This window comes from Canis lupus, chromosome 1, assembly GCF_003254725.2.
Source record: "Canis lupus dingo isolate Sandy chromosome 1, ASM325472v2, whole genome shotgun sequence".
NCBI lineage: Eukaryota > Metazoa > Chordata > Mammalia > Carnivora > Canidae > Canis > Canis lupus.
In genome coordinates this window covers 61,328,193-61,353,073 of record NC_064243.1, presented here as the reverse complement: position 1 = coordinate 61,353,073, position 24,881 = coordinate 61,328,193, and the positions used below count along the sequence as shown (strand labels likewise).

Below are 24,881 nucleotides of genomic sequence, written 5' to 3'. Positions count from 1 at the left end.
TTTCATGAATAGAAGGAGAAATGGCAGCAATATGAAGCTTCTACTCTGAATAAGAATTGGCAAGTTCTGACCCGTGATCAAATCTGACCCTCTGTCAGCTTTCTTTCTTTTAAGATTTATTTATTTATTTGACACAGAAAGAGAAAGACAAAACTCAAGTAGGGGAAGCAGCAGAGGGAGAAGGAGAAGCAGACTTTCTGCTGAGCAGGGAGCCCAACACTGGAGTCCAGGACCCCGGGACTAGGACCTGAACCTAAGGGAGACGCCTAACTGACTGAGCCACCCAGGCACCCCTCTGCCTGGTTTTGTACAGCCCATGAGCTAAGAAAGAATATTTTTATGTTTTTAAATGGTTGAGATTAACTCAAAAGAATAGTATTTCATGACACATGAAATTCAAATGTCAGTATTCATAAATAAAATAAAATTGGAAAACAGCCACATTCGTTTGTTTATGTATCATATGTTGTTGCTTTCATTCTATATTGGCAAAGCTAAATAGTTACAAGAGAGACCTTATATGACACCCTCATCACTCCACATTCCTTCTCAGTGCACTGAAAATCACAGTGTTGTAATTATAACTCAACAGCATTTCAAATGTCATGCATATTGCTGTACCACAGGATGATTTTTTATAAAATTACCTGCGTGTACCTCTCATGTCAACATAAGAGAAAAAGAGAAAATTGGACTTTGAAAGTTATGTTTTTAAGGTACAGTAGAGTATGGGTTATTTATTATTGCATTAGATAGTGAGTGATGGTGTTTATCATGTAGTGACACTACTATGCTGAAAGAGTACAGTATACATCAATATTATCTGACTAAGCATACTAGACAACATTTCAATGAAAAACAATGATCAGAAAAATTAGAAAATTTAATGTGGAATATTTTATCTGAGCCTAATTTTTTTCACAGAAAATAAGAAATGAAAAAAGACTGCAACCAAAGTGAGTATCCAGATTGCTCACTTGTTAGCCAAGTCAGGGTAGGTACTTGCAAATGGTGTATTAATTAGATTGTATTTAAAAAAAAATAATTAGATTGTATTTGATTGTGGCAGTTGAAGAAATGCACCTAGAGAAAATGAATCTGTTTCAGCCTTTTGGTGAGAATATTCCTTCAAAGAGTTGAAGATACTGGAAGCAACTTCAATACTCAGTTGAAAAATAAAGGAAATGATTTTCAGTGGTTTCCCTTGGTTCCTGATGAATTAACAGGTATCACCAATACTCAGTTGTTATTCATTTGAGGAATCAATACTGAGTCTGACACGACTAAAGAATTGGGGTCTGTGAACCTCCTGTGTGGGATATTATAGGAAAGAATATTTTCTTTCCAAACTGAAAAGTCACTCATTCAGTACAATCTGCAGTGGAATCTGCTAAGATATGTTACACTTAATGGTGGAAATAAATATGTGTGGAGCAGGAAGTGGCTTCTTCGGACAAATTCACCAAGCTTGTGAAATTTCTCAAACAAGAACTGCCCTAGATCTGTGTTTTCAATACTAAATAGCATTGGAAGTTAGCTTTTGCTGTGGCCTTGATAATATCTCTTAATCAATTAAATCTAAAATTTCAAGGCAATACAGAGTTTATATGTGAAACATACTGCAGTGAAGTCATTTTGACAACTAATGTTTTCTTGAATCACAAATAATTTTAAGCTGCTTATACACATCATGTGCTGGCAAAAGTTAAAACAAGAGTCAAGATTTCTCTCTCCATACAAATTTGCAGCACGTGTATTTTTTGAGCTCAAACTACAGCTCCAGCAGCACTTTTTAGACCTCAATGCAAGTGGAGAGGAAACTTTATTATTTCAAAATACATTTAACTCTGCAATTGAAAATCTTTCACCTACCCTTCAGTTGGAAGTGATTAATCTGAAATGTAATGACATGCTAAAAGGCAAACATCAAAAGAAGAATCTAATAGAATTTTGTTAATGTATTTCAAGTTTTAAATATGATTAAAATCATATGCTAGTGGATTGATAACAGTATTTGGCAGTACTATCTCTGTGAAAAGACATTCTGAAAGATGAAATACGTAAAAGCTCATTACAGATACCATTAACAGATGAATATTTGCCGTTGATTTTGATGATAGGGAACACTAACTTTGAACTCCATTTAACCAAAATGCTACACTCCTCCCCCAAAAAACAGAATTCCATTCTTTTCATTTGCAGTCCTGTGTCACAAAACATTACTTTGTAGTTCTCAAAATAATTGTCTACTCTAGTATGAAATCATTATTATTATTATATTTGCATTTATCAATACAGAACTGTAGACTTTATCTTATTTTATAAGATAATATCCCTAATATTTTCTCTTAGCCCATAAATCTAAAAATATTTATTATCTGGATCCTTACAAAAGTAGTTTGCTGACTTCTGATCTAAGTGAAGTATATTTAAATTCTGGTTCCATTAGCAGAATGCAGGGGGACCTGACGACAAAGAAGGTGTTGGAAGCCACAGACCATTGAATTTGGGATGGTCACTGTCTTGAGAACTACAAGGAGAGAGATTGCTTCAAGACTCATAGCTAAGATTTTCTTCTCCCAAAAGAGAGCAGAGGCTAGCAGAAGGATGGATTCTCCTGTAGTCAGAATTAGCCAGAGATTTTTGAGAATCTTTGGCCACAAGACCCTTAGGGAAGATTGGAACAAAGTCAAGATTTTTAGACTTGCACGAATAAAGAAATGTGACATTATTTTGCTTCCCAAAACTGCTAACACAAGACACTGACTATACATACATAGAAAAGATTCTGAAGGGTGCCCATCAACATGTTCCATAGGTTTCTCTGGGTCAGGGGGTTACAAGTTTTTCTACTTTTTTTTTTTTCTAATCCTTTTCCCTTTTCTGTGATATTCTAATCCTTTTCCCTTTTCTGTGATATTGCAACAGTAGATACTTTGGTGTTTTACTTTTTTACTTGTCTCTTATCTTTTTTCCCTGATGTTTCAATAGTAACTATATTTTATTTAAAATTCATACTTTTAAACTTATTTCATTTTAAAGATATTTTCTTATTTACTAATGTTCCAAAGTCATCCTGGGAGAGGACAAATGCTTGCTATTTATTTTCAGATGACTTACAAGAAAAATATATTGTAGTTGAAAGAAAAGAAGATCTCTAGGCTAGCTGTCCTGTTTTCTCTGCAAACATGTTCCTGCATTTTATTTCTTCAAGAAAACAAGATTTTGAAATATTAAAGTAATGTCCACTTAAAAACTTGGAAATAATGTTCTTAGGTAACGAAATATGCCCATATCGTCAGCAAAGAATAAAAGGCACATTGTTGCTAAAAGAAATCTGAGATTGCTTTATCCAGAAAAAAAAAAAGTATATGTAAGACAGTCTGAAAAAAAAAAAAAAGGAATTAACAGGCTTCTTGTCATGACATGAAAAACAAGTAAATTTTTTATAAAATGCAAATTTACTTTTGTGTACATTGGTAAAAATTGTCTTATATTTTAAAAATCCAATCCATTTACATGATCTCAGCTTGTTCACATCTTGTAAGTTATGAATTCCTCTTAGATTATGATTTCACGATGTGCCAAATGCCTCACATGCTAAGACAATCATGTGCATGTAACCATGAGCCTGAGAAAGCATCAGGTTCTGAAAGAAATCAGTTGTCCTAGAGCCAAGGAAATCATACGGTCATGCTTCAGGATATTGAGACACTATCATTTTTCCTTCCAATGACTTTGTCTCCATAGAGTTATATATTTATAGGAAACTGTATGTTTGCTCTAAACAGATGTTTGTGTTTGTTTACTCTGTTGACATAGAGAACACTTAGAAATTTTGAATAATTTCAATGTTAAGAGATGGCATTGACCAATAGTGAGTAGCATTAAAGCATACTGTAGGTGCCTAATAAGTAGCATGTATAAAGTCACAAATTTACTTTTTCTGAAACTAAGGTCCATTCTTCTTGTTTTCTTATTAGCTTCCAGTATTTTCAGAAAGAAATAAAAAAGAACTAGAGAAAATCAGAACAGAGACTATTAAAATAGTTTTTCACTTCATTTCCCCACATCTTAGGAAGGACTAAAGTCTTTATCAGACCAGTGTGAGAAGATTATGTCCTGTCTGAATGTAACCAGGCCAGGAAAATAGCCACTTTCTGCTTAGTACTTGTTCGCAACTTCATAATCAAAAAGATGATATTTACCATTCCTAAGCTCTTCAAAGATTTGGAGGATAAAGGAAAACTTTTATAATAATCTCTTTAGAATAGATTTTCATGTGAAGGAAGGAGAGAATCACCACTGTTTTCTCTTTGTCAGCATACCTCTGGGAGGTACATTAGGATTAAGTCTGCTCTAATCACCAGTTGTTGGCTGACAAAGGTGGGCTTTGAACTAATGAGTTCAAACATGGAGTTTGCTCATGTATGAAAAAAGAGAAAACAAGATCAAGTCAAAGTTAGTCTTTATCACTTGTCTGGCAATCAATCGTGGGCCTTCTGTGGAAACCGTTTTACATACAAAATATCTACCTTGATATATTTTATAGAAACGCAAGGTGTGCATCGAAAACACCTGTCTTTGTTTATCTGCTTGGTTTCCTAAGTTTTAAAAGTAGATCACTTTTTTTTTAAGTATATATTTTTTATCACATCTGATGTCATTATCCTATAATTAAGTCTTTCCTTTCTGTTATAAGGTACAATATAAAATCATGTAGTTGTCACAGAAAGGCTTTCTGAGGATAAGAAAAACATGCCAAATACTATTCGCTTATTAAATAATCTTCTATACTTCATAAATACCTACAGACTGCTTATCCAATTATTTCCTGTAAGGGTAACTTTTAGAATATGCAGTTTAAATAGTCATTTACATTAAATAGTAAAGAGAAGGTTATCAATCTTAAGTAGCGTCAGCTTCCAATTGAACTTTAAGGTCAAATTTGCCATAGTGGGAGCAGCCTTCCCCAGGTAGCATGAGAGACAAGGCTGTGAGTGGGGGAACATAGAGGATAGGAGGCCCAGGAGAAGGAATCCCTTTTCTAAGGTGCATTTTGCTCAGTGTAGTCAAGGGAAGAGGGGTACAAAGCTGATAGTCTGGACCCCTTGTTGTTGCTTTTTTTTAAAGATTTTTAAATTTATTTATTCATGAGACAGAGAGAGAGGTAGAGACATAGGTGGAAGGAGAAGCAGGGTCCCCGAAGGGAGCTTGATACAGAACTCGATCCATGGACCCTGAGATGAAGACCTGAGCCAAAGGCAGGCACTCAACCACTGAGCCACCCAGGTGCCCCATCTGGATCCCTCATAGTAGAAATTTGATTGGCAAAGTTCTTCTCAAAACTGGAATTGGTAAAGGCTTCTTTTATCTCTTCCTATATCTAATCAGTTACTAACTTCTGGTATTTTTACCTTAAAAATTACTCTAGGACACACTGAATAAATATATAACTGTATTAATACATGATGAATGAATAAATAAATGAAGGAAGGAAGGGATGAAGCACATCAATGAAAGCTTTTGAATCCTTATCTCTTGGGTGAGATGCGACATCCTCATTTCTGGGAGATCTGTCCAAACACAACAATGTACCAGTTGATGAGTGGGCCCAGAAATCAGTGTACAATTCTGGAAAAGGGGAATGGTTTGAATCAGGCTTGGTATTGAGGCCTTCATCTGATGAACAGGAAGATACTTAGGAAAACTAGAACAGAAAAGAATGTTGAAACTCACAAACTAGTTAGTAAACACAATTTATCTCTGGCACACAAAGCATCCTGTCTTATTGATGACATGATTTCATTTTAAGTACTACCCCCTGGTGAACTGAGCTTCCTAAAATACTTGTTGATCTACCATGATAATCTCTGTTGGTCTGTGTGTGGTCTCTAGAGGATAGAGTGGAAGGAAGTTTGGAGAAGGAAGAGGCAGGAAACATAAGGTAGAAACCAACCAAATCAATCCAATGTCAACCACTCTTCTTGTTTTACAATATCTTAGACTGTATTTTTTAATTGTTATGCCATTATTATTATTATATTTTATAATTTATTAAACTTCTATGAAATTTATGTTGGCATCATTAAAACCTTTTTCTTTTTCTTTTCTTTTTTTTTTTGACACACAACTAATTTGTTGACCATTTAACCACACAAAAACTGCTGAGTGGCTGTCCTTTTTTAAAGTTCTTGAATTACCTTCCACTCAGCTGAAAGTGAGAAGAAATTATGGGAGGTGAAAAGTTAAGGGGTTTGGATAACTCAGATATACAACGAAGCATTTGGGTGCTTGTCAAGTTCAAGCCCCTTTTTAGTTTTTTATAATATTAGTTATAGGAAAATGTTCAGCTGCCAGGCAGGGCCTGGATATCTTTCATATTTCCATCAGCTGGAAATTAGAAAAAGAAATGCATTCCATATGAAACACATTATTGAAAGACAAATTATGTAGAAATAGTTTCTCAAATGTTATCTATTTTATATAGGAAGTACCTCTAAGAAAGGCAAAGCAAGTTTTGTTGACAGGGGAGGGGATTTGGGACACCTAATCTGACATGCATGATAATGTTCATTTTGGTTTATTCCACAGCCATGTGCTTTGCTAAAACTCTGCTTACCTTGATTTGGGGTTTCTCATCTTTTCCTTTTCCTGGCTTGGCTTTAGCTTTTAAACTAAAAATAAAAATAAATGAAAGCAGAGAACAATTTTTACAAGCAAGTGTCTTACAAGAAATAACTGTAGTCTCATAAAGTTTTATCTTTTTTGATTTGTTGCAATTTGAGATGTAATAAAACGTAAGGCAAGGTTTAACATCATGTCTCTAAGTCTAAATATAGTACTTTCCTAACTACCTTCATCAATGGAACTCACGAACTTTTAAATTTGAGTATGCCAAGATTTTTAGTGCTGCCAGCATCTGCTAGGATCCTCCTTACAGGTTTTTCAGAGGGACAGAGACTGCACGTAGGAAACTTGGCATCACTTCTATTGTTACCACATTAGATAATGTGTGACAATGTCTAATTTTTCAACAAAAACCATTTCAACAGATACCAGATTTGAAGATAATCTACTAAAATGTAAAGTTCAATATTCTGTATCAGATAGATTATACACAAAATTTTGACTTAAAAAGGTGTAACATTTTAGCTTCAAATATATTTTATAAGCTAAGATTTAAACATATTTAGGTACTTCATATCAGATAATAGAAAACAGTATACCGAGTTTGAATTTTTCCAAGTAAACATGTACTCTGCAAACACTAAACTAACAAGATCATGTTCTCTTTCCTCCAAATGTATTATGTTTTTAAATCAAAGACTTATTTTAAAAAAATAATACTCTTTCTCATGTGGAGGGAAAATTTGTAATCATTCTTATGTGGCAATACGAGGACAGTAATATTAGAAATCTTAACATGTCAGCCTAATGTTTAGTGATTTTGTAAAAGTTCTATGCAGTATCTACTTCACAAACATTTCTGTAAAGAGACTAATTTTTAAATTGAAAAAATCTTCCTTGTATATTAGGGAGAAATTGAATGGCCTCTGAAACTTGTTAGGTCTTACGAAACTAGCAGTTTCTTGGCTAACAAACAATATGCCACTCCAGGCCATTCCTTCCAACTGACTCACTAAGTCAGAGGCAAAGCATGGCGTCTAAATGCCAATGAAGACATGGCCCTTATTTTCATGATACAGTTTCATGTTTTGGATATTCTCATTCTAGTGAAAATCAAATTATGTCTATTTATCACAATCTGGTAGTTCCTTGTGTGTAAATGCTGCATCTTATTTCCCTTTGTATCTCCCCAGGCATCTCTATAGCAGCAGGGGGTAATCCAGTGTTTACTGAATTGAGTTAATCTAAGGTGGGCTATTTTCCTCTTCTAGTAATTGTGACTTCTACGCTGTTGGGTTTGAGTTTTTTGTTTTTTGTTTTTTGTTTTTTGTTTTGTTTTGTTTTGTTTGGTGTGTCCCTGGGTTAGACCATCACTCACTGATTTTTGCCCTACTTAACAGGAGCAGCTTACTAATAAAAAGTTGCCTCTTCGATTTTCAGGCTGAAGTAAATAAACAGCAAAATTTTGGAAAACGCCAGGAAGGGGTAGGAGGCAGCAGGAATGTGCTGTCAGGGATTTTTCTGTCCACTGGGGGATTTGGTGCAGTGGAAGAAAACAGGTTTAAAATTAAGATGAGATCATTTTCAAACTCCTGCCATTTTCCAGAAGTGGCAGCTTTTTACTGAGCTTCGGTTTATCATCTGTGAAATGGGAAGAACAAGGTTTAACCTTTGGAATGTCAAGAAGAGAAAATAAGATGTTACATGTAAAGCATTCAGGATAACACCAAACACAAAAATGGTCACTATTAAAATTTGAATCAGAAGGATTATGGTGTGACAACATAAGAAATTTCTTTTTAGTACACATTCCTAGATAGAAATGACTCAAACTGTCAAAAAGGTTTTGAAGTGCTTCCTCTTAATTCAACAATATATGAAGAAGGCTGACCTCATCCAGAGAATTCACCTGCCAATGAGAAGACAGCCAAGTGCTCCAGCATTACAGAGGGCAACTCCCTGCCCCTCTCCGGGTTGGAGGTCTGTGTGGGAGGCTACATATCTGACCAACATGGTAGAAACAAGCAGCATCCTTTAGGATCAATCACTAAGGCTAAGAGTCCTTAGCAATCTCTATGATAAGACAAAGAATCCCACATTGGCTTGTAAAACAAAATCCAACCATAAAAGAAAATGATACCGTATCAACAAAAATGAAAAGACAGACAACAGAAGTTGAATACTAAACTAAAGGAAATCTCAAAGTATAATTAAATATTAAAGGCATCTCACTTCAGGGAGGTGGAACTTAATCTCCTCCTCTACCCCATGGTAAATGTAAGCTGCACTTAATGATTTACTTCCAAGTAATAGGATATGGAAAGATGGGGCAGTAATTTTGCAGCAGAAAAAAACTGACAAAAACTACTTCAGCCAGGTGATAAAGGTTAACACTGCCAATGAGAACTCATGTCAATAGCACATAACCCTGACAAAGTGTAATAAAGAAGGGCAGTTCACCTCTGTGTACTCTTCCCTGAAACTCATAAGTCCAGTCTAACCATAAGAAAAACATCAGACATACTCAACTTGAGTGGAAGTCTACAAAATACTTTATTAAACTGTTTCTTAGAGCTGTCAATCGCTTCTTGGCCTTTTGGCTAAGATCAAGTGTAGTATCTTAGAGCTGTCGAGATTGTAAAAAACAAGGAAAGAATGAGAAACTGTCACAGACTAGGGAACACAACTAAGTATCATGTCTTATGTTGGATGAGATCCTGGAAGAGAAAAAGGACATTAGTGAAAAAACTTGTGAAATCTGAATAAATCCTAAGGTTTACTTAGTAGAAATGTACCAGTGTTGGTTTCTTAGTGTGGCCGATGTATTCTGGTAACATAAGATGTTAAAAATAGGAAAAACTGCAGGAGAGATATTATTTCTACAATTTTTTAAATAAATCTAAAACTATTCTAAATTTTTTTAAAGATTGTTTTAAAAGAGGAAAAAGTATTTATCAATCAATTTTTTTCATATGTTGAAAAATTTGCAATCCATAATTGTTTATGACAGTCATGGCAAACATGAAGAGAGAGTAGTATCAAGTTATAGGAAGCTAAACCTTAGAAATACAAATAGTGGAAGACTTTAACACTCCTTTCACAGGTTTGATCTCAAATAGGCAAAACTAAAGATGAAGATAATTATAATAAAATACTTAATGCAGTTAAATTAGAGTACCATATCCATATTAAGGTCCACACAATAGTTAATCATATATAAGGACTTAAAGAAAACTATATAGTCCCAAGATTTGGGAGTGAACAGACCAAAGTAGTTGGCTATAATAAACTTATACCACATACACAAAAATGAATGACAAACCACCAAAAGCACAAAAAAAACATTTTCAGGTTTTGTTTGTTTGTTTAGGGGGAGTGGTAAAGGGAGAGGGAGAGAGAGAATTTTAACCAGATGCCACATCCGATGCAAGGCTCAATCTCACAATCCTGAGATCACAACCTAAGCAGGAGTCAAGAGTTGGATGCTTAATTGACTGAGCCCTCCCAGGGCCCCATTTTTCACATTTTAAAATATTCTCTGATGAAAAAAAGATAAAAGTATCAAACACTTGATACACAGGTTATTTTGAAAATAAAAACAATAGGAGCTTTGTATATCAAAACTTAGATGATGTGGCCAGAGCAGCACTTAAACAAGAATTCTATTTTAATTATACAATGTTTTTAATATTGAAAAGAGACTGAAAGAATGCAAATGTATTCAATTCAAAAAGTCAGGGGGGAAATAAAAAATAAATCCTAGGAAAGAAAGAAAGATATATATATATATATATATATATATATATACAGAAATCCAGCATTTGAAAATTAGGAGATAGTAGAATTAATAAGCAAACTCAGGATGTGAATCTTTAAGGAAAAAATGTAAATGTAAAGATAATTTTACTTAAAAAGTAAGGTGAAAACAGAAAATTAGAAATGAAGAGAGGGACAAACAATGAAATATGAGCAATTACTATAGAGATCTTTATGGGTGCAAACAGCTCAATATAATGAAAGATTTTCTACACAACGCAAGTTACTTAAATTCACTTAAATAGCCATGTTATAATGTGAACAATCTATAAATTTGCTGCATAGAATATCAGTAGGTTTCCTATATGTGATTCCACCTTTCCTTCTGTGCTGTACTAAGTCTGAGGTTCTAGGACTAAGTATCTGACATGAAGGTGAGTGGGGCTGGTCTTTGCCTATGGTCATGGACCAAAGAGGACCTGGACCTAAATAGTTGCTGGCACAGGTGCGCTCTGAAGTACCAAGTCCATGAGAACAAAAACTGGGTGCAAATAAAAGAGTATATGATATATAAAAGATAAAATGGAGCTGAGATTTTGCTTGGCTAAGCCAAGAAAGATGGTCTAGGAGAGACCAACCCGGGGGAAAAGTATGAGCTATTAACAGCTCAAGCCAATTCACAACTGGAGGTCACTATCAGTTAAAAGGTAATTTTCATAAATTATTTTAATTCAAGGAAAAATCTCAAGGGCAAGAAATAGATTTTTCTAAATTGATGTTTCAAAGAAGAACAGAGAAAATATAGCTTACATCTTTAGCTTGCAAACACCACAATACATCCAACTGGGTTAAATGTGTGTATGCATAAATGAATACATGTGCATGCACATACAATAATAGGAGAGCACTTAAATGAATATCTGACATGATTCTCTAAGCATTAAAGCAATAAATTAACAAAAGATCCATATGCTTGTTATGTACATTTTGATGTCTGCATTCATATACATTCAATAAGTATTTGAGTCCTTACTTATTGCCAAGCACTTAGAAATACAAAGATAAGCAAAAACACATAAAGCCCTGCCTTCATAAAGTTTATAATCTAGTGTGTGTAGGAAGGTCAGGGGGAAGAGAAGTATCAAATATGAATTAAAGAATTATAGAACAAATATAAAATTAAAAGTATGATAGGAGAGTTCAAGGAGGTGCATGCTTCTGTGATAGGATAAAATACGGGGATTTGATCTAAACTGTGAGCTCAGGAAAGGCCTTCCCAGAGAAGCAGTGATTGAACTGATCTCTGAAAGATGAGGAGGAAATGTGTCAGTGAACTAGGAATAGTCCCTAAGAATATATTCAGCCCTTCCTTTGCTCTTACTATGCCCACTTTTTTTTTGGGGGGGGGGATTTGGCTCAATTTATTGATCATATTTATATCTATTGCGTTAGTGAGGAGGTGCCAGGGGCTGAGCCTCAGACATCATTTCTGCTCCCAAGTTTGAGGACCAGGGGATGTCTGGGTTTTATTGTCGGAGAGATCTGAGCTGCAGAGATTATTTTTCTCATTCCTTCCCTCATGGCCTTGGATAACCTTCACTCCAGAGATTCTGGGCTCAGGGATTCCCTCCTCAACTCAAGGTACAAGCACTGTGATTGGGTGGACAGGCAAGGCTGAAGTCAGTCCTGGTAAGCACAAGCCCACCCAATCCATCTTCCTTCCACTGATCTTTCTCTCTTTTCCACTTGCCTCACAATGGCCAGAGCCTGGCTTGGTGAGCATTTATCCCTAGATGAAGGCCCTTAACTGCTGGACCATAGCCAGCTTCCCTTAAAGGCAGGAATCTAAGCACCACCATGTTCTGTACTGGGCAGCTTCCCTATCCTGGCTTTTCTATGAAAACAAACAGCTTTTTTGGTGAAGGAAAAGAAGGAGCAGGTGGACACGATACATTTGAGTACTAAGAATATTGAAGCAGTAATCTAATTGAAAAATAGAAAAAATTAATACATTAATCAAAGATATTTTTACAAATCCAACCATGGGAGTTAGGAAAGATGAGGGTATTTGGAGTGTAGTGATCAAGGGTCAGAGTATGCAAGCAGATGAAGCTGGAGAAGCAGGTGGTAGTCGTACAAGGCATTATAAGACAAGTTAAAAATATTTATTTTACCTTATAAGTAATAGGAAAGCAGAGTTATGTGAGAGGTGGGATGAAGAATGTGAGGTGGGAAATACAATCAGGTTTTATATTGAAAAGAATGATGTGACTTCAGTGGGAAAAATGGAAGATTAGTTAGGAAAACACTACTGTAGGCAGGAAAGTATAGCAGTATGAATGTAGGTTGTTGCTGTGAAGATGGAAAAAAATTTAAGAAAGCAAGAGAAATATAAATAGTGCAGTTGACAAAGTCTTTTGATAGTTGAGAAACTGAGATCATGTGTTTGGCTTTAGACATGTTGAGCATGAAGGGTCTATTTACTATTTCTATGAAACAACCCTAAAGTTTAAGGAATGTGAAAAATATTTTCTTTTGTGCATAGATTTAGTAATTTTGTGCATGTGGATTAGTAATTCACATGAGCCACAAAAAAGATGGCTGGTTATTGGTCTACGACAAGCGGGAAGACTTTGAAGCTGGAATGGACTCTATAGCTGAAGGCTGTAATCTTCTAGAGATTTCTTCACTCAATGTATCTAATAGTTATGTGATCAGCTAGGAGCTCAGCAGAAGCCATTGGCCAGAGTGCTTGTGTATTGTTCTTATCAGTTGGCTAAGCTTTCTCACAGCATGGTAGCTTCAGTGCAGTCAGACTTCTTACAAGATGACACGACACAGAGCTCCAAAGAGAACCTTCTAGTAAACAAGATGGAAACTTCATCACCCTTCTGCCATTGGTTATAAGCAAATCCCAAGTCCATCCAAATTCAAGGGGAAGAAACATAGATCTACCTCACCATGGAAAGAATGCCAAATAATGTATGGCTCCATATTATTTATATTCTTCCCACGTACAAAATACATTTACAACCTTCCAAAACACTTGACAAGTATTTTTGCATGATGGCATCAGGTTTAGTCTCAAAACCTAAATCCTCTAAATCAGATCCAGATGTAGAGGAGTCTCCTCAAGTATACTTCCTTAGGTACAACTCCAAGAACAGAGTTCCTCTCAATTAAACTTCTATGAAGTAAAGACACAAGCTATATACCTCCTATATTAGTCAGGGTTCTCCAGAGAAACAGAACTAGTAGGATGCATATATGTATAGGAATGTACATGTTCAGAAGTTCCAAAGGCCTCTCTTAACTTTGTTCTGTTTTTCTTTTAGGTCAAGCTGACATGGTGTTTTTTAAAACTATGGGCCTCCTTCTCATCAATTCACTGTCCACTATTAGATAAAAAGCATGCCAACACATGATAATTTTCAAGATAGTCCCTCTCTTCCTTGGGTTCCCTGGGCTGGAAAGGTAAGTCTGTGAGTCATCAATGTAATAGGTAGTAATTGCAGCCATACGTGTGGGTGAATCTGCTTACAGTGACAGAGTAAGTAGAGATCAAGGAGTGCTTATGACCAAACCTATGCTGTCAAAGAAAAAATATTAACAAAATTAAAAGGTAAAGGCAATGGGCATTTGTATTTATAATAAGTATAATGGACCAAGGTTTGATAGCCTTAATATATAAAAGATTCTTTTTAAAATAATTAATTATTAAAATTATGAATACCTAAGAAGAAAAAAATACCTAAGAAAATCTATCTCTCCAGACAGTGAAATACAAATATCTTGGACAAGCTATCAGTGAAAATAAATAAAAACAAATAAAAACAAAATTATATTAAAAAAAAAACAGTAAAATTGAAAGACTCTTGAAGCATTTGAACTCAAAGTCAGGAAGGGTAAGGTTAGGTCATCACTCACATATACTGGGGCTGTATTTTGGTACTAGAGGGCAGTGTTTGGGCAATATAGAGGACAGGTATTAGAAAATTCATTTACTTAGCAATTCCATTCCTAGAAAATAAATTTAGAGAAGTGGTTAAATATTGTGTGTGGCAATGTGCACTGACGCACCATTTTTGTACAGGAATGATAGTTGAAGCATCTTTTTTAATAAAGGAAAAACAGGAGTGGTCAACATTTCCGACAATAGAGGAATGGTTAAGTAAATTATGAGACGTACACAGGATTAAGAACTAAAAAGCTAAGAATAATTATGCTTTAATAAAATAGATTACAATATGAGGGTAATTGAGGAAAGCAATAAAATAGTATAAAATATGATTCCAATTTAGTTTTAAAATAAATGCATTAGAATTCAGAAGGAAATATATCAAAATGTTAACACCATTTATCTCTGTTGATGCAATTATGGATTTTTATTTTCTCCTTTATTCTATCTAGTTTTCTTTTTCATTTTCCCACAATAAGCATGAATTACTTTAAGCAACAGAAAACAATAAAAATAATAAAAGTGAGCTTAAAAGATGTGGTACTTAAAGGCTTTTCTTTGAGCAATCGCACAAGAAAAGACTAAGTGCTTAGTAATAAAGGCCCCGAGGAAAAAGTGGACATCCCAGCACAGACGGCAGGATAAAAATGCAATATGGGGAGCACAGAAAAAGATTCAGACTGAATCAAAACAGAGACAATTCCCTTAGGTGGGTGGTTTTCTAAAAATTTGGCACAGAAACCACTTAGCCATACTCGATCTTGCCCAGAAGCATTAAAAGAAAAACAAACAGAGCTGCTGTGGCTGAAGACAGAGACAGAGCCTGGAGCTGTGCTGCCTGCCACCCTTGATCCATGCTCACGCCTTGCCTTGCTCACCCCCCACCCCCCAGCAAGCTCTGCAGAAGAATAAGATGTAAGGAACGCAGTTTGAAAATCAAGAAAGTCATCTTATGTTCAGGTTTATCGTCCGCCACCCTGATAAAGATGAGCTGGAAATGATCAGAATTCACCGTGTAATCTTCATGATTCGAGATCTTACAATGTAAGAAAACATGCAATTCTCCTGACAGGATAGGTTGGTTCACTGATTCTCCCCAAATGCACTGGCCCACATCTGCCTTAAAACCCTCATTTAAAATATCATGCGAGGTATTAACATCTAGAGGCGCTTGGCCTCGAAATATTGTACTTGATCTTCTGAGTTATCCAGAGTAGGAAAAACAGAAAAGACAGATAAGAGTGCATCTAAAATGGGCCGTGGCACTGAGGGGCAGCTTTGGCTTGATCACCCTCCACCGTGCTTAACACCAAAAGGAAAAGAGGGGCCCAGGGACAACTGAAACATTTGGACGGATCTTACTGAGTCTACTCAGAACTTCTCAGAGGTTGCAGCAGGTTGTCTTTTCTCACAAGAGCGCCAGTGGCTGCAGTGAAGATGAATGGGGACCTTATTTTCTCACTGCAAGAGAAACAGTAGCACAAAACACATTCTAGAAACTATACTGCCCAATGTATAACCATCAACCGCATGAGGCTTTAAGCTCTTAAAAGGTGGCTGGTCTGAGCTGAGACATATACTAAGTGTAAAGTGCACATCAGATTGCAAGGACTTAGTACCAAAAAGGAATATAAACTACCTCGTTAATAATTTTCACCTTAATTATATATTGAAATGTATGGTTTTGGTATTTTAAGTTAAATAAAATACACAACTAAAAGTATTTTCATGCTTTACTCTTTTTCTTTTTTAATGTGACTACTAGAAAATTTAAAATTACTTATGTGGCTCACATTTATGGCTGGCATTAAATTTCCACTGGACAGTACGTTATAGAACAAACTGTTATAAAACAAACAGAATTGGGGCTGAGGCTGTTAGTCCCACTGGTCTTGCTTGGGATTTTTTGGTGGGGAGAGGGGAGGGTTCCTTGTTTTACGGATGAAGGGAGAGAAAACAACTCTGTCCTTTTGAGTCCTTGATGTATCAATTGGGGTTTCAGTTTCTTTGTGGAAGCAGGAAATACCAGTTGCATTCCACAATAAATGAGGGAGATGTGGACTAACCCAAAAATGCACCCAGAATGAGCTTTCTGTTGGCCTGTGCAATGGTTAGAAACTGTGTTAAGTCCGTTGGTCAATCTGGTTCTGTTTTGCTGCCAGTATTAAAAGGAGGAAGTTATTAAACAGACTCTGTATTTAAAAAATGAGTATTGACTATCAAAATGAGCTTGGGAATACTCTCTATAGTGAGAGCTGGTCTTAACTTTTATTTAGGGCTATGTCCTCTTATATGTAGGTGTAAACCTTCATGCACAATGCTTTTCTCTGAAATTAAACATAAATCTCCTGAAACCCATGGATTCTTGCCTAACACTAAGTTATAGATTTCTCCAAGAACATCTTCATTCATCATTTAAACATATTGCACAGTCTGAGTAACATAATAGTCGATTCTAAGATGCAGTTTACATTACACAGTCCCATACTTTCAAGGGCCTTAGTAGTTTTATTCATTTATTCCACAGATATTTATTGAGCACTTACTGTGTGCCAGGCACTCTGCCAGGCGTTAGGGATGCCATGGGAATGATAAATAGGACAAGATCACCGACCTCTAGAAATTACAGTTGAGTGTAGAGGGTAGACATTTATCAAACAATCACATGTGAGAGTTCTGAGAAGCAAGAAACAGGGAGAATTCACAGCTTTGAGGGGAAATGAGTTGTAGATGGAAGGAGGTATAGTTCTTCCAAATATAATGGGAAGAGTAATGCCCTCAATCTGAATAGCTACAAAAGGAGCCAATGTGCTTAGCATCAAGTATGCGAGGGGAGAGCAAACGTAGATGGGATGCCTAATATATCCCAGCTACATAATCTAGACATAAAATCATTCATTATTTAGACATGGCCAACTACTCAAAGCAAGATTTAATTTCACAGAACGGCCAGGAATTAAGCGTAAACTCATGCATCAGTGCTGAATTGCAGGTTGGTGGGAGGCATACTCAGCCCATAACAGCAGAAGGAAACATTTGGCGGTAGAGACAGGTTTGTCGTTACCATCTAGGAAATCCATTATGTACCAACACTGAACTTCCATACTTGCTAAGACTCTTTAGTGGGTCTAAATACCACTGCAGAAATTGAAACGTAGGTCAAGATGGATGTCCAGTGACTAAGCATACAGAATGTGGGGGAGTGGGGCATGGAAAGGGAGAAGGATGATGAACCGTAAGATAAAAACCCAGCCATGGGACCTTTGCTTTCAGGAATATTCAGGAACAATGTTGACCTGGAGAACATTGTGGAAGTCCAGTGGCTTCCATGATCCAGGTTATATGTGTAAATGTGATCAATGCTAGAGCCCTATGACCGACCAAGGTCAGTCTCTGAGGGATGTTGCTTAATACTAACTTCCCCAGTTTGGAAGGAAACATAGGGACGGGGAGTCCCTAGTTTTTTCTGCTTTAAGTCAGTATTGCCCCCACGTGATTTTGATACACTTTTAAAAATACTGCTTTATGTTTAAATATCTCCTAGACAGATATATTTTTGTGTGTACAGTTGAGTGAGGGACTGTATTAGGAATATATACTTCACAGGAGACTCTTTCTGGGGATTATGATATGTACTCAACCCTAGAAGAGTACAGTTGTTTTAGGGACTGAGAGGGAGACAATGACTCACAATCTTGTCACCATTAAAACTTGGGAAGGCAACAATAGAGAAAAAGCAATGACCAGCAGAAGATATACATGATTCTGATCAAATCTGTAAGAAGGAGATGGTACTTCAAATAGGCTCTTTTTAAAAAGATTTTTTATTTGTTCATGAGAGACACAGAGAGAGAGGCAGAGACATTGGCAGAGGGAGAAGCAGGCTCCCCACATGGAGCCCGATGCAAGACTCGATCTCAGGACTCTGGGATCACACCCTGAGTTGAAGGCAGAAGCTCAACCACTGAGCCACCCAGGTGTCCCTCTTGAGATGTCTTTGGTGCAAAAGGTGGTTTTTTGTTTTTCACATTTTTTAAAGTTTAATTTGCCAACATATAGTATAACATCCAGTGCTCATCCCATCAAGTGCCCTCTTAATGCCTGTCACCCAGTTACACCATCCCCCCAGCCACTTCCCCTTCTGCAACCCCTTGTTTGTTTTCCAGAGTTAGGAGTCTCTCATGGTTTGTCTTCCTCTCTAATTTTTCCCACTCAGTTCCCCTCCTTTCCCCTATAGTCCCTTTCACTATTTCTTATATTCCAGGTATGAGTGAAACCATATGATGATTGTCCTTCTTCGACTGACTTATTTCACTCAGCATAATACCCTCCAGTTCCAACCACATCAAAGCAAATTGTGGGGATTTGTCCTTTCCGATGGCTGAGTAATATTCCATTATATGAATATCCATTCATCTGTCAAAGGACATCTCAGCTCCTTCCACAGTTTGACTATTGTGGACATTGCTGCTGTGAACATTGGGGTGCAGGTGTCTTGGCGTTTCACTACATCAGTATCTTTGGGGTAAATACCCAATAGTACAATTGCTAGGTCGTAGGGTAGCTCTGTTTTTAACCTCTTGAGGGATCTCCACACTGTTTTCCAGGGTGGCTGCACCAGTTTGCATTCCCACCAACAGTGCAAGAGGGTTCCCCTTTCTCCACATCCTCTAACATTTGTTGTTTCCTGTCTTGTTAATTTTTGCCATTCTCATTGGTGTAAAGTTGGTATCTCATTGTGGTTTTGATTTGTATTTCCCTGATGGCAAGTGATGCGGAGCATTTTCTCATGTGCGTATTGGCCATGTGTAGGTCTTCTTTAAATAGGCTTTGAAAGAGAATCATGATTTAGAAAGTTGAAGGTGACAAGAATTCCATGTGTAATAGGTATATAGTCATTTAAATGTAGATAAAATTTGTGATACCTGATATATGAATATATTTATAATATAAAATAAAGAAAAAAACTAAACAAAGAGTTTAGTTTTAATATGTAAATCAATACTGTATTGGTAATATTGACAAGAATATAAAATATATTAATTTTATTCTCTATTTTCTAAACCTTATATATCTTGCTTACGAAGTATTCAAATTAGAATAAAAATCATACATCAAGTCATTCTAATGCTAATAAAATCTTTAATGTAATCTTTGATTGATAGATCTATCATTAGTTAAATGATGCTTCTTTCTTAGCTGAGATTTTACATATTAAATTATTCCGAAAAAAAAAAATTATTCCGAAGAATTCTTCACTAAAGTGAAGGTCATTAGGTGGCTGGGGATGTGATGAGGCACCTGTGGAGATTCTTCTGGTTTCCCCAACCAATTTCAACTCTATCTCTCTCTCTCCAGCCACCATCTGATAGCAAAAGGCACTGGCCCTTTGTCATGACCCCCTTGACCTAAGTATGCAAGCTGAAGTGAGAGTGGAAGAGGATGAGGTGAAAAGAGAAGGGTGTATTAATCACGTTTGTAGCTTCTGCAAACTTGATGGTTTAACAACTGCCCTAAGTTCACATGCCAGACACCCCTCGTCCCAGACAACATGATAATGGGGCTGAGTTCCCTTGTCTTGGCTTTCTGTGCTCCCCTACCCCTCAAGAGGAGTCCTCCTCCCAGAGGCGTGCTTTTCAAATACAAACCAACCAATTCAGAGGCTACACCCACTATCATCTCCCTCGTCAGGCTCTCACTCTGGGCAACTGTACACACCAGCCTACTCACCACAGGGCCAGACGTGAGAGAGCTAAGGACAGCTCCTATGCTCCAAAGTCCACCGAAATTATTCAAAGTAGCCAATCCTGCTTTCCTTGCCTTGCCTGTTCCTTCTTGTGGAAACCATGAGAAAGGCTTTTACCCATAGTTCTCCTCCTTCCCTCTGCCTCCTAACCCTGGTGCTTCCCTGTGTGGCTCCCAATGGCATGACCTGTATTCCCTCCCTTGGAATCTGCATATAATAGACTGTCTTTTCAATGGCAACTGTATCTTAATCTGTTGGCCTTACCAGATCTCAATAATAATAAATCCTATTAAAATGAGGGGGATGCCGGAAGAAGGGATGAGGGGGTTAGTTACTGGTTAATTCTACTTACTTGAGTTAAGAATCTGCATATTTTGTCTGTTTTGTTCCACCGAAGAAGGGCAAGAGGGTGGCCTCCTTTCAAAGTCCAGTCAGGAAACAAAGGGTGCTGGTGGGGAGACACCTGGTTGAAGCGCAGTTAACAAGCAGGACAAAAGCAGGAAGGGAAACAGAGGAAAATAGCAGCGAATGGCAACTGCTGCCAGGCTGAGCAAGTAACCGTGCTTAAAAGAGCTGCAGGAGCAACTGGGTGGAGTGAGAGGGGTGCGGGGTAAGAGGAGGTTTCTTCTTTGGGAGAACTGGCCACACACAGTGGGGAGGAGGCCCTCACTGCCACCTCTCGCTGACACATTCTTTGGGTCTTTAAAAAGGGATCCCAGGAAGATCTTCTCCTCATAAACTTTCTCACATTGTTCAGGGATGGTCAGTACTTCCCAGGGTAAAGTTTTCCACTAATGCAAAGTTTCCCAATCGTACCTGAACGAACACTCACAACCTGAACATTAAGCCCCACGTGTGCCTCAGGTTTGTCCCAAACTCTTCAGCCATTATCAGATTTCTCCCAAATGTGTCTGTGTGGGTCTCCTTCCAGCCAAGGACATTTGAACCTGAAAGAAATTCCTGAAAAACCTGAAACAAATAACAGAATTGCCTCAGCAGGTCTCCCCATGCTATGCTCCAGTGCCCACACAAACAAACAAAATATGTAGCAATCATAGTGGTGTATGGTTTCTGAGGAAAAACCACACATGCTAGAATTCATTAATTAATTATAGTGCTTATCACGCTTACCATTAGACCATTTACCAAATGGTAGAAAAAGTTTCCAATATTTAGTGAGTAGTACGGCTGATTGATGAGTGCTCCCTGAGGATAAACCCATAAACCCTGGTTTATTATATTTCAGACAGATAGACTCAGCACTCCGAAGAAGAGCAAATTTTGTAAGCCCAGCGAAAGAGATTTTAAATAAAAGATTCATACATATATATAAATACATAAGCCAGAGGGGCCTGGGTAGCACAGCAGGTTAAACATCTGGCTTCGGCTCAGGTCAGGATCCAGATGGAGCCCCGCAATGGGCCCCCTGCTCAACGGGGAGCCTGCTTCTCCCTCTCCCTCTGCTGCTCCCCCTGCTTGTGCCCTCTCTCTCTCTCTCTCTCTCGCTCTCTCTCTCTGTCAAATAAATAAATAGAATCTTAAAATAAAGAAATACATACTTACATACATAAGCAAATTGTGTGTCTACACACACAGGCACGCATGCACACTAAAATGACACTATTTTAAATATATCCAGTTTTTCTGAGCATAGAAATCTTTCTTTTCACAGATTTGCAGTTTAGCAGTCCCAGCGGTGAAGGTTCTCTGTGCCAACGGGAATACTCTCCCTTGCAGCATGAAAAGGCTCTTTGTTACCGTGTTCTTATGCTACTTTCCCATTCAGTATGTTGCGGAGTACCACAGTTATTCTCCGCTCTGTCACAAATAAAACGGTGCATCAGGAAATTAGTAGAATTGCTAGAAAAGGAGAGGAGGATTTTAAATAATCTGTGCACTATAACATTCTGGATTTGCTTCTTTATGGTGAAGTCAAGTTCATATCTTCAAAATAATGAGAATCTCTGAATGTTGACAGCATACTTTGAGTTCCTCTACTACATTAAGTCCAGTTACACAATTCCTTGGGGACCTCCAGACCATTCTAGAAACGGTTTCATAATGCATGAGAACAGTGCTTACAGCAGGGTAGGAGACTTCTATTCCCCACTCCCTTACACCCTTTATTTGGTAACAGTACCATGATGTATCTTTGGGGAACCTCTCCACTCTTGCTCTCAATCCATGTACTTTAGGTGGGGCTACTTTTGCACCCTGGCTGTAGAAGTGAGCTCATGACCCCAAGCCAAACTGATAACATTCAATATCAGGACATTAACTGGAACTTTTATAAGAGATTCTTTCTTTTAAATTGCCAAATTTGGGACACCTGGGTGGCTCAGTTGGTTAAGCATCCAACTCTTGCTTTCAACTCAGGTCATGATCTCAGGGTCATGAATTCAAGTCCCGCATTGGGCTCCATGCTGGGTGTGAATCCTACTTTAAAAAATATAAATAAATAAAATAAAGTTGCCAAACTGGTGAAACATAAGTCTGATGTGTTGGGTGAATATTTTTGCCCTAATTTTAGAAATGCTTCAGAAGGGACCCAACACACAGGAAAGAAAGCAGAGTCAACAATGGTGAAGTAGACATGGTGATGTGCCACTTAGGTCTTTCTTAAGTCTCTTTTGCCACTGATTGCCTAGCTGCAAGGAGTGTGGTCAGCAGATGGCTTCCAGCTGTCAGCTTCTTCAGAGTCTGCCTTAGCTACGAAAAGATGACTCACCTGAAGTCATGCCCATCCTGGGTAAGCCCACATTAATGATTGAACAAGGTCAGGTATCAAGCCTGGCCATTTTGACTGACCTTGGGAAAGATGCCATTGTCATTATTTAATACAGAGCTCCTCATTAGGTTGGCTGCGGTTTTATAGGGCCTGCCTCATAGTTTTTCTTCTCCCTCTCCCTTTCCTTTCACAGGTTTTGATCCCTAATAAACAGCTCCCACTTTAAAGCTGCATCTCAGTGTCTGTTTCTGGAAAACTCTGCCTGTGATAGGTAGAAGAAAACAGATGACTGATACATTATTTGAGAAACCAGGTGTGGCTGAAATAAGTTTCTCCAGACTTACAATATATTGAGTCAGTAAAGTCTCTAGAACTGAGAGATTCTTGACAAAAGCAGGCTTTATATACCATAGCCCAAAGATTTCATGGGAAATTCTGAATCTATCTATTTGTACTTGGATATTTCCTGTTTTGGCATTTCTAACCACCAACTCCCTCATTCTCTTCAAACTAATCTGGTAATCCATCTTAATCTTCTCAGGTTTATGAGAAATGAGATCTTGCCACCCAAATTACTGAGGACTACAGAAATCACTAATGAAGGAGAAGGACTTGAGTCTAGAAATTTCTTAGTCCAAAGCCTATTGTGGGCAACAAGGAAAAAACTTATTTAAGAAAGGAGAATGAGTTTGTTCCTAAGGTAAGAAAACCAATACGCCCAGTTATTGAGAGCCAAGAAAGGCAGAGATGGAGGAAATTAGATAATGAGCTAATATTCATCCCTAATTTACATTTGCTTTCATGCATAGATTTGTCTGTCTTTCCATTCTGTCCTATGGGACTCCATTCTACTAAGTGCAGACTTTATACTTTCTCAAAACATTTTCTCAGCTCTAGTTTTATTAAAAATCTGCTTATAAGGGTGCCTAGGTGGTGCAGAGGTTAAGTGTCCAACTCTTGGTGTCAGCTCAGGTCGTGATCTCAGGGTCATTAGATAGAGCCCCACATTGGCCTCCACATTCAGTGCAGAGTCTGCTTAAGACTCTTTCTCCTTTTCCCTCTGCCTCTCCCCACCCTATGCTCGCACACACACTCTCTCTCTCAAATAAATAAATACATATATTTTTTTAAAATGTGCTTATTTAATGATAACACAGTGCTATCCTGTACCATTTTCTATGTAATGTTCACTTCACTGACACACTTAGACATTAGCAAAGGAGCCCCAACTTACGCACTAAATATTAGAGGAACCCATTGAACTTTCTTTCATCTGTCCTTTCAGTGGGTTGAGATATCTCTGGGGCCAAGTGATATACTTGTGCCTTCCCTCTCAGAGCGCACTCAGGTCCCAAGGAAAACAGAACTTCATGTTCCCTGCAGAGACCACTTCCTCTGGCCATACTCCAAAAGTGCCTACCATACTGCTAGTGTGTACAACTCTAGGCCCAAGGGGATGGCCAGGAAGTGGTTATATGTGGAGAGTGAGGGCAAAGACTACAAAAGTGGGCTAAGAATAGGAAGAGAAAAAGAGGTGTACACCAGAAGCCAGCATGAAACTCCAAGGAATTCCAGAATTATAATTGCAACTGGGACAAAAGGTAAAGGGTAATTTTTATTACTATTATTCCCATTTATCTTTGTGGTTTCTTCTAAATCATCAAATTGCCCTAATCTTTCCATCGCTAATCATTTGAAGTCTTAAATTTATAGAAAGTCAGCCTTGTAATTTCTCCTGAGAGAAATCATAGGTGTAAGAGACCCTAACTCTGCATAAATTCATGAAATTAACTTGATTGTACCCTAACAAGGTATTCTTATTGCTCTCATGTCTCCTAAGCCAACTCAATAGAGTAACCGTTGAGTACCACCTACATTACTGAGTACCTATTACATTAGACACTGAGAATTCATATGATATGGACCTATTTTCTGCTCCTGAAGAGCTCATAATCTAGTGTTTGTAATAGTGTTTGTATATGTATGACAAATCCTGCAAAACAATGGTTAAAATAATATGTAGCTTTGAATAATTGATAATTAATTAATGATGATTTATAAGA

At 37.4% G+C, this 24,881-nt stretch overlaps 2 long non-coding RNA genes and 1 pseudogene across 5 annotated transcripts in view; 2 read left to right on the top strand and 1 right to left on the bottom strand.

Annotated features, from left to right (window-relative positions):
- Positions 1-14,009, top strand: part of LOC112644505 (uncharacterized) — a 210,650-nt gene extending 196,641 nt beyond the window's left edge. The window contains exon 6 of the long non-coding RNA XR_003126437.3: positions 13,722-14,009. This is a non-coding gene — a long non-coding RNA (uncharacterized LOC112644505). The remainder of the gene's footprint in view (positions 1-13,721) is intronic.
- Positions 1-20,780, bottom strand: part of LOC125755888 (uncharacterized) — a 53,883-nt gene extending 33,103 nt beyond the window's left edge. Inside the window, exons 1-3 of one of the 4 annotated variants that reach the window (XR_007413338.1) lie at positions 20,443-20,780; positions 15,707-15,805; positions 6,623-6,677 (exon numbers count right to left, since the gene is read on the bottom strand). This is a non-coding gene — a long non-coding RNA (uncharacterized LOC125755888). The remainder of the gene's footprint in view (positions 1-6,622; positions 6,678-15,706; positions 15,806-20,442) is intronic. The other 3 variants (XR_007413339.1, XR_007413336.1, XR_007413337.1) reach the window with 3 other exon arrangements.
- Positions 9,211-9,298, top strand: LOC112645751 (U2 spliceosomal RNA; annotated as a pseudogene).
- Positions 20,781-24,881: the final 4,101 nt, after the last annotated feature.